The sequence below is a fragment of the Staurois parvus genome, unplaced genomic scaffold (assembly GCF_062004578.1).
Source record: "Staurois parvus isolate SC_StPar_1 unplaced genomic scaffold, SC_StPar_1.0 ptg000151l, whole genome shotgun sequence".
Classification (NCBI taxonomy): Eukaryota; Metazoa; Chordata; class Amphibia; order Anura; family Ranidae; genus Staurois; species Staurois parvus.
The window spans coordinates 3,137,112-3,152,015 of record NW_028317947.1 but is presented as its reverse complement, the minus strand read 5'-3'; the positions used below and the strand labels follow the sequence as shown (position 1 = coordinate 3,152,015).

Genomic DNA, 14,904 nt, shown 5'->3' with positions numbered 1-14,904 from the left:
AATGCATTTTGGAAATTCTACAGGAATGCTTAAATAAGGTATTACAATTTAACTAAACCCATTAGATTTTTGTCGACTAAAATGTACTGCAGATTTGAGTCAACTGAAATATGACTAAAACTAAAACAATTCAGATGACTAAAATACTACTAAAACGGCATTTCAGTCAAAAGACTATGACTAAAATAAAATCTAAATTTGATGTCAAAATTAACACTGCAGTGGTCTAAGATGTTTTAAGACACTGGCATATTGCTTATAGGAAGGAGTAGTGTTGACCCCAACAATAGATTGATAATCCCGCAGGCTGAAAGCTGATCAGGCTTTATTGGTGAAAGAGAAGGTTCAGGCAAACTAAATTCTCAGAACATACAATATATGTTCTATATAAAAAAATAATTAAAGTTTTTGAAACCATCAATCTTGTCAGGCATCAATGGTTTACCTCTTGTGACCTCAGATTCCAATTTGTATGTATGTGCCATTTCAAGCTGAGACATATTTCTACCTTTAATGTGTAAAGAGCATCACTTACCTATTACAAGATGACATCTGTTTTATGGCTCACAATAGCTCTGATGCCACCTGCTATGTTGCAACAACACAAACTATTGTCTTCCAGCTGGTGGGATAGAACTGAGGAGAGGAGTATCAGAACATTATGGAAAGAGAAACCATGGTATAACTGAGACACTAAGACATTTTGTCAGCACACAGATTGTTTTATCTCAGTTTATTTTTATCCTTAGCACATGCAAAAAAATATATAATTACATTCAATTCACATACATAGGTGTGGTCAAGACAACAGAAATATCTAATATTGCATGTGAACTAAGATATGGGCAGCACAGTGGCTAAATGGTTAGCACTTCTGCCTGGCAGTACTAGGGTTGCTGGTTTGAATCCCAACCACGGCACCACCTTCCTGGAGTTTGCACGTTCTCCCTGTGACTGCGCGGGTTTCCTCCGGGTACTCCGGTTTCCTTCCACACTCCAAAGACATGCTGGTAGGTTAATTGGCTCCTGTCTAAATTGGCCCTAGTATATGTATGTATGAATGTGAGTTAGGGACTTTAGATTGTACGCTCCTTGAGCGTTAGGAACTGATGTGAATATACAATATATATATGTGAAGCGCTGCGTAAATTGATGGCGCTATAAAAGTACCTAAAATAAATAATAATACCTGTATAATAACAGGCATTCACTGGATGTATGCACCCCCTGTAGCTTCCTGGGCTCAGAAAAACACCTAGATTTTAACACTAGACAACGTTTGCACTTCAAACCATTTAAGTGCATGGACACTTAGGGCCAATTCACACTATATGCAGTGACAGATGTTTTACCACCTGGTAAAACGTTGGTTACTGAAGAGACAGGCAGGAAACAATTGTTTCCTATGTGTCCCATTCCAACTGCAAAACAGTCTAGCACTGTGCTATAATGCAGACATGCTGTATCTTATTGCACCAGGCCCAGTCACATTGCAATGTTGCGCAGCCCAACATTGCAGTGAATGAAGTGTATGTTTTGTACACTTCAAATAAAGCTTGTACAAAACAACTAAAAAATAAAGGGAGCCATGTGACACGCTAAATCGCACACCACACTGACACAGGAGGAAGAGGCAAGTCCTCGAAATGCGTCAGTTTTGGATGTCTAAATTCCCTATTGCGGACTGTTACTCAGCGAGGTGTTGACCCAGCTGTTCTTTATGATGTGCCTTGACTATATTGTCGTTTGTGAGTACAACACCTACTTTATTTTTTATTAAACATTTTTTATGGTAATGCAGTAGGCCTGTGCGCCCTCTGTTTTGTCTTTCCTCACACACTGATTAATTGCTCCTGCAGCTTTGCGTTGCAGTGTGAATTGGGCCTTAAAGTTCTGAATTCTGTTCCTTGCTTGGAGATCTCAAAGGAAGTGTTTCTTGATAGCATTGTGCAATACTGTAGATATTTGTACATTAATTTTTAACTGTTACTTTCACACAGATCTGTAGCAATAACACATATTCGTTTTTACCACATTTGTGGTGTGTTTTTTGCACCAAACCTGCTCCAAAAATGCAGCAGGCAGGATTTTAAAACCCACATTGGACCCACAACAGATCAGTGTGAAGAGTTCCATAGGAATACATGGTCACGTGTTTTTCTTCCACTTTTATAATGCAAAAATGGATCAGTGTGAAATCAGCCTAACAGAAGAAGCCCTTTCAGGCAGCAGGTGTACATCCTATTTGTCCCTTTCAGTGGCACTGTATAGGTTTAAATTTTCCCCAAGTTTAAGGTCTCACTCACACTGGGTATTTTTACAGCTGCTGTTTTTGGCTTATGCCATTTTTTTTCTACAGCCAGTAAACTCCCCAGCTGCAAAAATGCTCTAAGGGCTCGTTCACACTTGACTTTATTTCTAACTCTTGCCAAACGCCCCTATAGCATTTGACAGGCATTAGACAGGTGTTTGAGAAGAGTTTTAAATGTTCCCCAAACCCCCATGCGCATTTTTGAGGTGGTTGATAGGCGTTTGCCAAGCGTTAAAACCACACCACAAACGCCTATAGTGAAGTTAAATGATAGTAACGCACCGCAACCGCCTCGCAACCGGCACCATAGACTTGGGAGGATTCAACTCCTGCTGACTCAACAAGAGGCGTCAGTTTTTCCGCGACGCAACACGATGCGACGCAAACGCTTCAGTGTGAACAGCACTGTGTTCTGCCTTGTGCAGAATTTTCATAGGCATTTGAGAAGCGTTAAAAACACTTCTCAAACGCCTGTCTGATGTCTGCTGACGTAGCTAGTGGTAAAACATTGCAAACCGGTGTTTTTGAGCATTTTGTTTGAGCCAACATTTTTATTTTTTGTAATAAACGTGGTTAAACGCTAATGCAAATATGCAGAAAAACCTTGCGTTTTTAACGCGACTTCATACAGCTAATGCTACCGGCGTTTTTAAAATGCCCAGTGTGCATGTGTTAATGTTCAGATTAAGAAAATACACAAACCACCACCGTGCACCACAAGTCCCAGCTTCAGTATCCAGAATCAATGGCACCAAAAAGTTCCATCCAGGCCACAAGGGAACCAAGAATAATAAAGTAATAGGATCTTACAGCTTCACCAAAAAAATCCAGGGTGATATAGTGCAGCTCAAAAGAGAGAGAGACAAGAGCACGGGATCCAAGTTCGGATTAAGATGAAGAGTTTAGTTATGGGGTTAGATAAGTTGTTATCACATCAGTAAGTTTGTTTCAAAGTGCAAAACTCTTCTTCAGTGCATGAACACGTAGATCAACAATGTTTTGGGACCGCGTTGGGACCCTTCATTAGCCATGTCATGAAGGGTCTCTGTGCAATCTGAAACCCTTTTCTATGTGATAATGAATAAAGATGAGCTTTGCACTTTGGGACAAGCTTGTCAGTGTATGACATTTCTTATTCATGACCAGTTGGAAGTCGTTACAGCACCCTCTTAACCATATGGTTGATTCCAACATGGTATATAAAAGGAATATACTCCATAATTATGGGATAAGGTATAGGGGTTTAGAGAGGAAAGTATACTTAAACACTTAAGAGGTAGATTTGCTAAAACTGGAGCACTCAGAATCTGCTGCAGCTATGCATGGGTGCCAATCAGCATCAATTAAGCTTTGGCAATAAAACCTGGAAGCTGATTACTTTCTATACAGAGTTGAACCAGATTTTGCACTCTCCAGTTTTTAGTGAATAACCCCCCCCCCCCCCAACTTTCTTGGGAGCACAGTCTTTTCATGACCACCAGAGAGATGCACGTAAGAAACTCACACGCTGAGACAGGATGGAGTAAGACTGCAGAATGAGCAAAAAAATATAACGGATCTACCCATCTGCGATATACAATGCAGATGGTTGAATCTCCCACTGCTGCTATTGTATTCAGAAATAGGCACCAGTGGCTTTCAGAATACCCAACAGTGGCTGCATCTGATTTGATGCAGCCACTATACGGCTGACAATTTCTGTTCGAATCCATAGGCCCCTTTCACATGGGCATGCCGTATGTCCATTTTTCATCTATCCGTTTACGGATGAAAAATGGACACCCATGTATTTCTATGGACTAGCGGATGATCATCTGTTTACATCCGTTAACATCCTTTTTTGAACAGAACGGAAAGGATGAAAAAGTGATGTAAATGGACAAAAACTGATGTAAACGGATGAGAAATTGATGTAAACGGATGAAAACAGTTGTAAACGGATGTAAACTGATGAAAAACTGATGTAAACTAATGAAAAACTGACGTAAACTGATGTGAACTGGTCTGCACAATGTATGGTCAACGCAAGTTTGTGGATACATTTTTGATAACGTCTGTGCACTGATGGCTACTGTGGCTAGACCTGTGTTGTAGCACTGTCAGTAGGTGTACATGGTAACTTTTGGTAACTTTTATTAGTGTAAGGGTCCATGCACACTGGGCTTTAAAAAGGCTGCTGCTACAGGAGTTTTGCGTTTCTTCTGTAGAAGCAGCTCAGTGTTCTCCTATGTGTCCCTGCACTTTAGGACGATTAGAGGCATATTTTAGACTCAACGTTTAGAGGCAGGAAAAAAAACCCTTCTGGTTTGCGTTTTTGATTGGAGATTTCTGGCAGAAAAAATGCTAAACTATGTACAAAAACACTCTGTCAGCGGTTTTTTCTGCCAGGGTAACTGGCGTTTTTTTCTTTTTACGCCCAGTGTGGAGTCTTAGGGGTAATCTGATCCTGCAAGGATTTTAAAGGTAGAAAATTACTAACTAAGGTCTAAGAAGACTGGATTAAGTGTAGTGTTGTGATCCAACTTCTCTATCCATTTCTATTCATCCCAGTGATTAGCTGTGTCTTGATGCAAGTGACACGCTGCAGTGATGAGATGCTAAGCCTCGTAGTCTGTGTGGAAATCACATCTGCTGAATAATACTTCAATGTCTTCAGGCAGAATTTTAACAAACCACCGTATAATTTTGCTTGGCAATGAAATCTTTGAAGAACCGTCTGATCTCTATTTTAGGAGTACTCTTCTTTTCAATTTTTGGTCCCTTGTTTACATACCAGATCAGCAAACAGAATATATAAAAGCTCATGCATGCAGTCCAGCTGCTGTGGTAGTGCAGCCTAAGCCTGGAATTCACAGCTTCACTCGCTAACCCGGTAGGACTCCAGCAAAGTTGCATATATGTTTCAGAGCTGGCCTAATGAGCTGTGGAGAGAGAGCAAGAGATTTACAGTATTTGTTTTATTATGATAAATGCTGCCATTTTCGGGCAGGCTTTGGTTGTGTCCTTCATGCTCTTCTTGAGCTTCTAGCGGAGTTTTATCATTCCTCTTTATTTTCTATAAATAGAGTGTCTGATGTACCTTTATGAAAGTAAATAATAGTGAATTGATTGTTTATCCTATTTACTTGTGTCATAAATAAATATTAAAGTATATTTAAAGCCAAAAGTGTTTTTTTTTTTTGTTTTTTTTTTTGTATGGGAGGGTTTAAATTGCTGCCAATTTTTCTGTGGCATGTGCCAAGCCATCTCCTTAGAGAGATTTCCTATGAATTCCTTTCCTTTGCAATTTGAAGAAAATGCTGTCTTAGTTGTCACAGGAACAAATGTTACCATTGGAAGATGTCCCCTCTCTTTTGGTTCTAGTGGCTACTTAAAATTTTGAATATACACTTTTATTCCAAGCTCTAACACCCCCTAAAAAATAAACTAATAATATTCCCCTTAGTTTTTCTTTAAGTTGGTCATGTACAGTGCTTGTTAATTCCATAAATGTGACAGCAGGTATACTATCACCAAATGTAAGTGGTGAGATTAATATTCTAATGCAGTTGTGTACCTTTACAAGTCTAGGCTCCGGAGCTGTGTACATAATTGTGGTTGCAGCATGATGGTGTCTTCATGGTGCACTCTGTTACTTCACCAGTCTCTATTCCTGTGATACTAAACACACACTGTTTAATTTGTATTTCCCTGTCACATGACCCAGCTCTTTCTCAGCCTGTCTGCAGGGAAACAGTGGCAGGAGGAGCTTCTAGTCTTCTGCTGTTGGTCACATGTTCAAAATAAAAAAAAACAGTCTTTGGAATACAGAGCAAACATAGTTAATATCAATAAACTGTTTTAAATAATTATACAAATATGTATATTTGAAATCAAATCTATATTATTTTTTGGCAATAACATGGTGTTGATGGACTTCTGCCAGTCACCAGCTGTATCACGCCCCTCCAACCTGTGTCTTAGAATAACAGGGAGGTGAAGCCTCCATCAACCAAGATGTAATATCCCACCCCTATTGTGTTTAGCTGGTTAGTATGCATGGAGGAGGAGGGAGGGAGTAGACTGTCAATTACCACTGTTTATACACCCACATATGTCATATATAGTCACATGGGCTGCTCAGATGTGGTGGGGAGGAAATGCTTAGCATAGAAACTGACTAAAAACTGAGCATGTGCAGAGCTGCCAACACTGCTCTGAAAAATCCCCAGCTGCATTGGGGACATGGACAGGATGGGTAGCTAAAGATCAGCAACCAGTTTTTTTTTTTGCAGAATACAGAAAACAAATCCCATAGTGACTGAGTGAGTATGAACAGCATGTAATACATCATTTATTGGTAGTTTTTTATGATGTGGGTTTAGTGACACTTTAAGGCTTCCGATCATTTCTCAATATGTAGCTTAATGGCCAGTGATTAATAAATGAGGTGAAGTTCTGCTGACGTCCATCACCCAATCACGTACAAGCAAAAATATATATTTTTTTCCATTACTTTTGATTTGCAATTCTTTGCTGAGATAATTTTCACCACATTCACTAAGCTACGTAAAAAAAAATCCTTGCAAAGTGAACAGGCTATTTGTCTTTAGTAAATTAACCCCCTAAAACCCTGGTGCCCATCCTGTGGCCCGGGAGCCACATGCAGCCGTTTGGCACTTTTTGGGCAGCCTCGGGGTCTGTGTTTCCCTATTGCCCTGTTATAGCAGCAATTTATAGCAGACTCGTGTAATATCTCTCCTCTCCATGACTGTCTCCTGAAGTATGCCCCCAGTCTCCAACACCTATAGCATGTTCACAGTCTCTGACAGTTTCCTGCAGCATGTCAGCAGTCTTTGACCATCTTTTGTATCATATTGGCAGTCTCTCACCATCACTTGTACTATGTCCGTAGTCTCTATCCGTCTCTTGTATAATGCCTATAGCGGCTTTGACTATATCCTCTTGTGTGTCTGATAATGAACTTTCACTGGATTTTATGTGCGGCCCTTTTGTGACGTTGCGGACTGCACTTGAGGCCCCAGATCAAGAAAGTTGACCACCGCTGCCTAGAATATATTTTTAGAATAAGGAAATAGTAGCTTTATCAACTAAATCTTTCAAAAAATGTTTGTTTAGTCTCCTAATGGTCAGACTGGCATAAGTTAAAAAAATACATATACATTATGCAAATCATGGAGTTGCAATATTCTTTTGAAAACTAAGATCGAGTAATCCCAGTGGTTTGTCAATTTTTCTTTTTGTTTCATATTTTTGTAAAACTGATTATAGACTGAGTTTTACCTGTTTCACATTATAATATGTGCTATTCAGATTTTTATTGCTTTTCCTCCTAAATATTAAAAAGGCAATAGTAGTCTCACTGTTTGGTGTAAAGGAGCTACTGTATATTGCATGAGGGGGCCCTGATGGAGCATTGGTTGGGGGGCACTGAAGGAACATTGGACAGAGGACACTGATGAAACAGTGGATTGAGGACACTGATGTAGCATTGAAAGGGGGGCACTGATGAAGCATTGGATGGAGGACACCAATGGAGCATTGGATGGGGGGCACTGATGGGGCATTGGATGGAGGACATTGATGAAGCATTGGATGAAGGACATTGATGGAGCATTGGATGGGGGCCACTGATGGAGCATTGGATGGAGGACATTGATGAAGCATTGGATGGAGGACATTGATGAAGCATTGGATGAAGGACATTGATGGAGCATTGGATGGGGGCCATTGATGGAGCATTGGATGGGGGCCACTGATGGAGCATTGGATGGGGGCCACTGATGGAGCATTGGATGGGGGCCTCTGATGGAGCATTGGATGGGGGGCACTGATGGGGCATTGGATGGGGGCCACTGATGGAGCATTGGATGGGGGCCACTGATGGAGCATTGGATGGAGGACATTGATGAAGCATTGGATGAAGGACCTTGATGGAGCATTGGATGGAGGACACCAATTGAGCATTGGATGGACAACAGTGATGAAGCATTGGATGGAGGCCACCGATGGAGCATTAGATGGAGGCCACCGATGAAGCATTGGATGGACGACACCGATGGAGCATTGGATGGACGACACCAATAGAGCATTGGATGGGGGCCACTGATGAAGTCTAGAATTACTGCAAACATTTTTTTATCATTTTCAGTGGAGTTTCTTTAATCTTCATAGCAAACAACAAGAATTGTTAAAGCTGGTAAAAATACTTATCTTTGATATTAAAAACAAAGTAAAAGCATAGAGTAGAGGGGGTCAGACCTTTGAGTGAACCTCTCATCATGTACGTGTAGCAGTGAGTTTAGGGTTTATCTCTCGGTAATTTATACAGCGTTTTCATGCCTGTGACATTCTTGTGGGGATACAGAAAGCCCCATGCTGCTAATGGACTGAAAGTAAATGAAATTAAATAAGCGCAGCAAAGCTCATCAGCAGTGTCTCCCCCCTGGGTAATTCAATTCCTGAGTGCGTTGTGATGGTCGCGTGCGGTACGCTCTCCGAAATCCTGCTGCGGGCGGGAGACTTAACGTCTAAATAAAACTTTTTACTGCGGCATTTGTTATGCTCTTGCCAGCAGGGTCCTGGATGCTGGTTCGGGGACAGTAATGTAATATTCATATTTCCTCCCATGTTGTGCACGCCACATACCAGAATACTAAATATTCCATAAATATGCACCGCAGTTTAAATAAGCTGCCTTGAATTTTAATTTCCATGCTAATTTTTTTTTTTGTTAACTGCTTGGCTGCCCAACTGTAACACTTCTGTGTCCAGAGAGATGCCAAGATCATAAATCTAGTGACCTGGGTGCTGGGAGATCTAAATTAATTTACATTTCTCTCTGGTATGTATGACCAGTTTTTTTTCCTGGACACGTGACATGAAAAGTTCAGACACTAATTATTGACTTAATGTTTATATATGTGGTACATATATAGGTCAGTGTGTTTTACTACAATTTTTGTTGTTGTTGAAATGTAGAAATTTATTTTTATTAGGAGGGGACTCCATATTTTACAGTACCTTTGCATATAACAGCAGGAACCCTTTGTCACTTAAGAGAAATGCAAGCCCTGCCTGCATTGGGAACCCGAAGAACCATCTCACCTGCTCATTGTAAAATTCTTCCCTGTTTGTGCATGTGCCCTTGTCTGTTTTACAGTAAGCAATAAAAACCATCTAATAACAACATTTCCTATTAGGATAATTTGCAATAAGATCAGAAAACAGTCCGAGTACAGTCCAGAGCAAGCATGGTTCAGGGAACATCTTTAAAGACAGTCTGCATGTGGCTGGTTGCAGCTCTCTGATGTCTTCTCATACAATGCAAAACCAGCATTCTTGCATTGTATGGGAGGATGGCAAACTTTAGAGCATTGGACAGTGGTAGAAGAGAGCCAGCTGACAAGAGAACGAGGAATAAGGTAAGTATTTGTAATTATTCCTCCCCCTCCCCAGTCAAACTAGCATTTAACTTGTGCAGTCCATGGGGGACCACCCAACTAAATGGGTACATTTAACAGCCCGGATTTGGGCCTCCCTGGCCAGTTCACACCAGAATGTGATGTGGGGAAACCCATGTTCTGTGCGTGTTTCCCACACCAGGTTAAAATGCACTGCAATTTTTATGTGCAGCAAGTGTCAATATTAAGTTAATGACACCCCAAATGAAGGTCAAAAATGCAGTGCGTTTTTCTGGACCAGATCGCATGGTACAGAGGTTTATAAAAGTATTGCACGTGCTACATTTGGTGTGCAATTTCAGCCAAAATTGCACTGCACAGAACTGCATGTGAGTTGCACAGAAATGCACAGTACCTTCCTTTGCGATTCCCAATGTGAACTGGCCCTAAAAGGAAAGTTCAGCAGTGGCAGCCGTCATACCCTCTCAGTACAGGTTACATTTAAAGCTGAACTCCAGATATGATCTTCATTACATTGGTCCAGTTTGGTACAATGTAAATATATTTCATATGTGACGAACCTCTGTGGAACTGACAATCACAGATATTGTAGAACATTACAGTAAGATCACAGAAAACAGTCCATAACTATTATTGACAACATCTCTGGGTCTGATTATGAAAAAACTATTAACCTTTTTCCCATGTGTGGTAGAATATTGATGAACTTGGTCATGTCTGCATTAGGGGTGGAAGTCTGCAGTGGTGGAGACTGGTGGGTGTGGTTTTAATGCGCTCAGAGGTGGATGAGTAAAAGGGACGTTATGCATACACCTAAAAGAGAGTTTAACCTTGCCTACTCTATCTGAAAAAAAATAAATAAATGACTGTACACTTAAACCAGCATTTCTAATCCTCTTTACTCCAGAGGACCTTCTAAAATAGTTTCCAGGCCTTGAGGAACCCCTACTTAAACCAATTAATTGGGGTTCCTTTGGAAAAATACCCCATTGATAGTTGTGGGAAGAATGCAATCCTTACAGTGATGGTCATAATGGCAACCTTAAAGACACACAGAAAATAAAGTGCGGCGCTAATAAATAAGATATGAGACCCGTAGACCCATATAGGTCTCAGATAGTCTAAAAAGACACTGTGATATATGATGACTAATACTTTAGACAAATAATGTAAAAAGTAATGTCCAGGCGAATAAACGCAGGATCTTGCATAAAAGCTAGTAAGCCCAGGATCAAATGGTAAAATTGCGCACTCACCGGACGCGCTATATAAAAGCGCATATGTAGTATGACCCCTGGAAATCCCTCATCAAGCAGGTACAGTGGGTAACCATCCGGGAACAGGCGATTCTTGGTAAAAAAGGAACAGCTTCCAAATCCAGAGATCCAGGAAGCTGTTCCTTTTTTACCAAGAATCGCCTGTTCCCGGATGGTTACCCACTGTACCCGCTTGATGAGGGATTTCCAGGGATCATACTACATATGCGCTTTTATATAGCGCGTCCGGTGAGTGCGCAATTTTACCATTTGATCCTGGGCTTACTAGCTTTTATGCAAGATCCTGCGTTTATTCGCCTGGACATTACTTTTTACATTATTTGTCTAAAGTATTAGTCATTATATATCGCAGTGTCTTTTTAGACCAGCGGTTCTCAACCTTGGGGTCGCGACCCCTTTGGGGGTCGAACGACCTTTTCCCAGGGGTCGCCTAAGACCATCGGAAAACACATATTTCCAATGGTCTTAGGAACCGAGACACCGCTGCTGTCTCCGGCGATGTGTGGGCGGGATGATATGCTGCCCCTGTCACCGCCTCCTCGCCGCTGATTGGCCACCGGAACTGTAGCTCAGGAGAGGCACACAGGCGGCCAATCACCGGCGAGAAGGTGGAGCTTGGAGAGGAGGAGCCGAGCGGCAGCGCGCGGAGATCGAAGAAGATCGAGGGAGCTGCAGGAACGAGTGAAGAGAGAGGCCAGAGAAGGAAGACAGCTGACAGGTAAGTGCAAATTTTCCTGCTGCAGCCAGGTATGCAGGCTGTAGATGGGAGAGGGAGAGAGCGAGCCCAGGCTGGAGCAGGAGTCAGCAAGGTAAGTATCATTGGTGTCAGTGGGAGAAATAGTGCCCCATCATTTGTGTCACTAATACCAACGATGGGGCACTATTCCTCCCCCCACTGACACCAACGATGGGGCACTATTCCTCCCCTCACTGACACCAACGATGGGGCACTATTCCTCCCCCCACTGACACCAACGATGGGGCACTATTCCTCCCCCCACTGACACCAACGATGGGGCACTATTCCTCCCCCCACTGACACCAACGATGGGGCACTATTCCTCCCCCCACTGACACCAACGATGGGGCACTATTCCTCCCCCCACTAACACCAACGATGGGGCACTATTCCTCCCCCCACTGACACCAACGATGGGGCACTATTCCTTCCACTGACACCAATGATGGGGCACTATTCCTCCCACTGACACCAATGATGGGGCACTATTCCTCCCACTGACACCAATGATGGGGCACTATTCCTCCCACTGACACCAATGATGGGGCACTATTCCTCCCACTGACACCAATGATGGGGCACTATTCCTCCCACTGACACCAATGATGGGGCACTATTCCTCCCACTGACACCAATGATGGGGCACTATTCCTCCCACTCATACCAATGATGGGGCACTATTCCTCCCACTGATACCAATGATGGGGCACTATTCCTCCCACTCATACCAATGATGGGGCACTATTCCTTCCACTGACACCAATGATGGGGCACTGTTCCTCCCACTGATACTAATGATGGGGCACTATTCCTCCCACTGACACCAATGATGGGGCACTATTCCTCCCACTGATACCAATGATGGGGCACTATTCCCCCCACTGATACCAATGATGGGGCACTATTCCCCCCACTGACACCAATGATGGGACACTAGTCCTCCCACTGACACCAATGATGGGGTACTATTCCTCCCACTGACACCAATGATGGGGCACTATTCCTCCCACTGACACCAATGATGGGACACTATTCCTCCCACTGACACCAATGGTGGGACACTATTCCTCCCACTGACACCAATGATGGGACACTATTCCTCCCACTGACGCCAATGATGGGGCACTATTCCTCCCACTGACGCCAATGATGAGGCACTATTCCTCCCACTGATGCCAATGATTGGGCACTATTCCTCCCACTGACGCCAATGATTGGGCACTATTCCTCCCACTGACGCCAATGATTGGGCACTATTCCTCCCACTGACGCCAATGATTGGGCACTATTCCTCCCACTGACGCCAATGATGGAGCACTATTCCTCCCACTGACACCAATGATGGGGCACTATTCCTCCCACTGACACCAATGATGGGACACTATTCCTCCCACTGACACCAATGATGGGGTACTATTCCTCCCACTGACACCAATGATGGGGCACTATTCCTCCCACTGACACCAATGATGGGGCACTATTCCTCCCACTGACACCAATGATGGGACACTATTCCTCCCACTGACACCAATGATGGGGCGCTAGTCCTCCCACTGCAAAATTACAGTTAAGTAGCAACGAAAATAATTTTATGGTTGGGGGTCACCACAACATGAGGAACTGTATTAAGGGGTCGCGGCATTAGAAAGGTTGAGAACCACTGTTTTAGACTATCTGAGACCTATATGGGTCTACGGGTCTCATATCTTATTTATTAGCGCCGCACTTTATTTTCTGTGTGTTTTTGAAGGTTTTTGCTGTGATTGCCTTGGGTGCATTGGCTGCTGATGTGGGAGTGCTCACTTTCTTGTTTTCTCTCCAACCTTAAAGACAGCTTGGCATATTATTGGTTCATGCTGCTGACTCTGCAAAGTTGTCTTGACCTTAGAATTATGCAGGTACCATCAGATGGTCATCAGCCACATCTCAAGGAACCCCCATCAACCTCTCGAGGAACCCTATGGTTCTAAGGAACCTATTGTATCTTAAAAAACCATGTTATCTATACATACATTTTAAACCAGCAGTTCCAAGCCCCTTTCCTCCAGAGGAACCCCTAAAATAATTTCCTGGCCTCGAGGAACCCTGGCTTAAACCAATTTATCTGGGTTCTTTTGGAAAAATACCCCATTGATAGTAGTGGAAAGAATGCAACATTTGCAGTGATGATCAGAATGCCAACCTAACAGACATCTAGAAATATAATTGGCATCATGCTGCTGACTCTGTTAAGTTGTGTTGGCCCTAGAACTGTGCAGGTACCATCTGATGGGAGGTCAATCAGCCACATCTCAAGGAACCCCCAACAATCTCTACAGGAAGGTTGTCATCTGACAGAATTCCTATATACAACTTTTTGTGAGATTATCAGATATTGCCAACTGTGAGACCTCAGTGTTAAAGGTGGGGAAGAGAGAATCTGAATTACAGGCGCTATATCATTTGTGACATCAAGCTGGAGGCAAGGCAGCTGGTTGGCTGGGCTTAGAGGTTCCCACAAGGAGGTTTTGGTAAATAACCTTGCACTGTTATTATAGTTAAAGAAACTGTAGAGGAAGATGAAAGAGAGCGCACAAACCTTGTGCATTACCTCAATAAATAGTGACTAATTTTATTAATAAGGGCAGTGACGCCGAGTTCATGCACAGTTCGGCCTGTCTCTGGGCGGACTCTCCGGGTGCTGAGGGAGGTTGGTGGACGTCGTGCATCTTGCTGAATGAGGCTGAACTGCTGTAATACTGACACTCAGTGGCTGAATATCTCCTTGCCATGGGAACTCTGCCATACTGAAGTTTCTATCTGCCAAACCCAGCTCTGATGAAGAAGGGAGCACCCTTCGAAACGCGTTAGCCTTCATCCCCCCCCCTTTTTGATTTACCTGTAACCCTGTTTGGATTATGGTTACTTATGCCTGTTATACCATCACTTTGTGAGTATATTTCCTTATTAATAAAATTAGTCACTATTTATTGAGGTAATGCGCAAGGTTTGTGCGCTCTTTCTTTCATCTTCCTCTACAGTTTTATTAAGCTTCCCCAGCTTCATGATAGAGCTGCACAACCTCTGATCACCAGCGGATGCACACAGAACACGCTGCTTGTCACTAACGCCTGTTTGATCTGAGTCTTTGAATGCAGGAGATAATGGATCTTT

The 14,904-nt window shown here is 42.8% G+C and overlaps 1 protein-coding gene across 1 annotated transcript in view; it reads left to right on the top strand.

The window, feature by feature from the left end:
* Positions 1-14,904, top strand: part of SKAP1 (src kinase associated phosphoprotein 1) — a 551,061-nt gene that overhangs the window by 400,390 nt on the left and 135,767 nt on the right. The gene's annotated exons all lie outside the window — the stretch shown is intronic.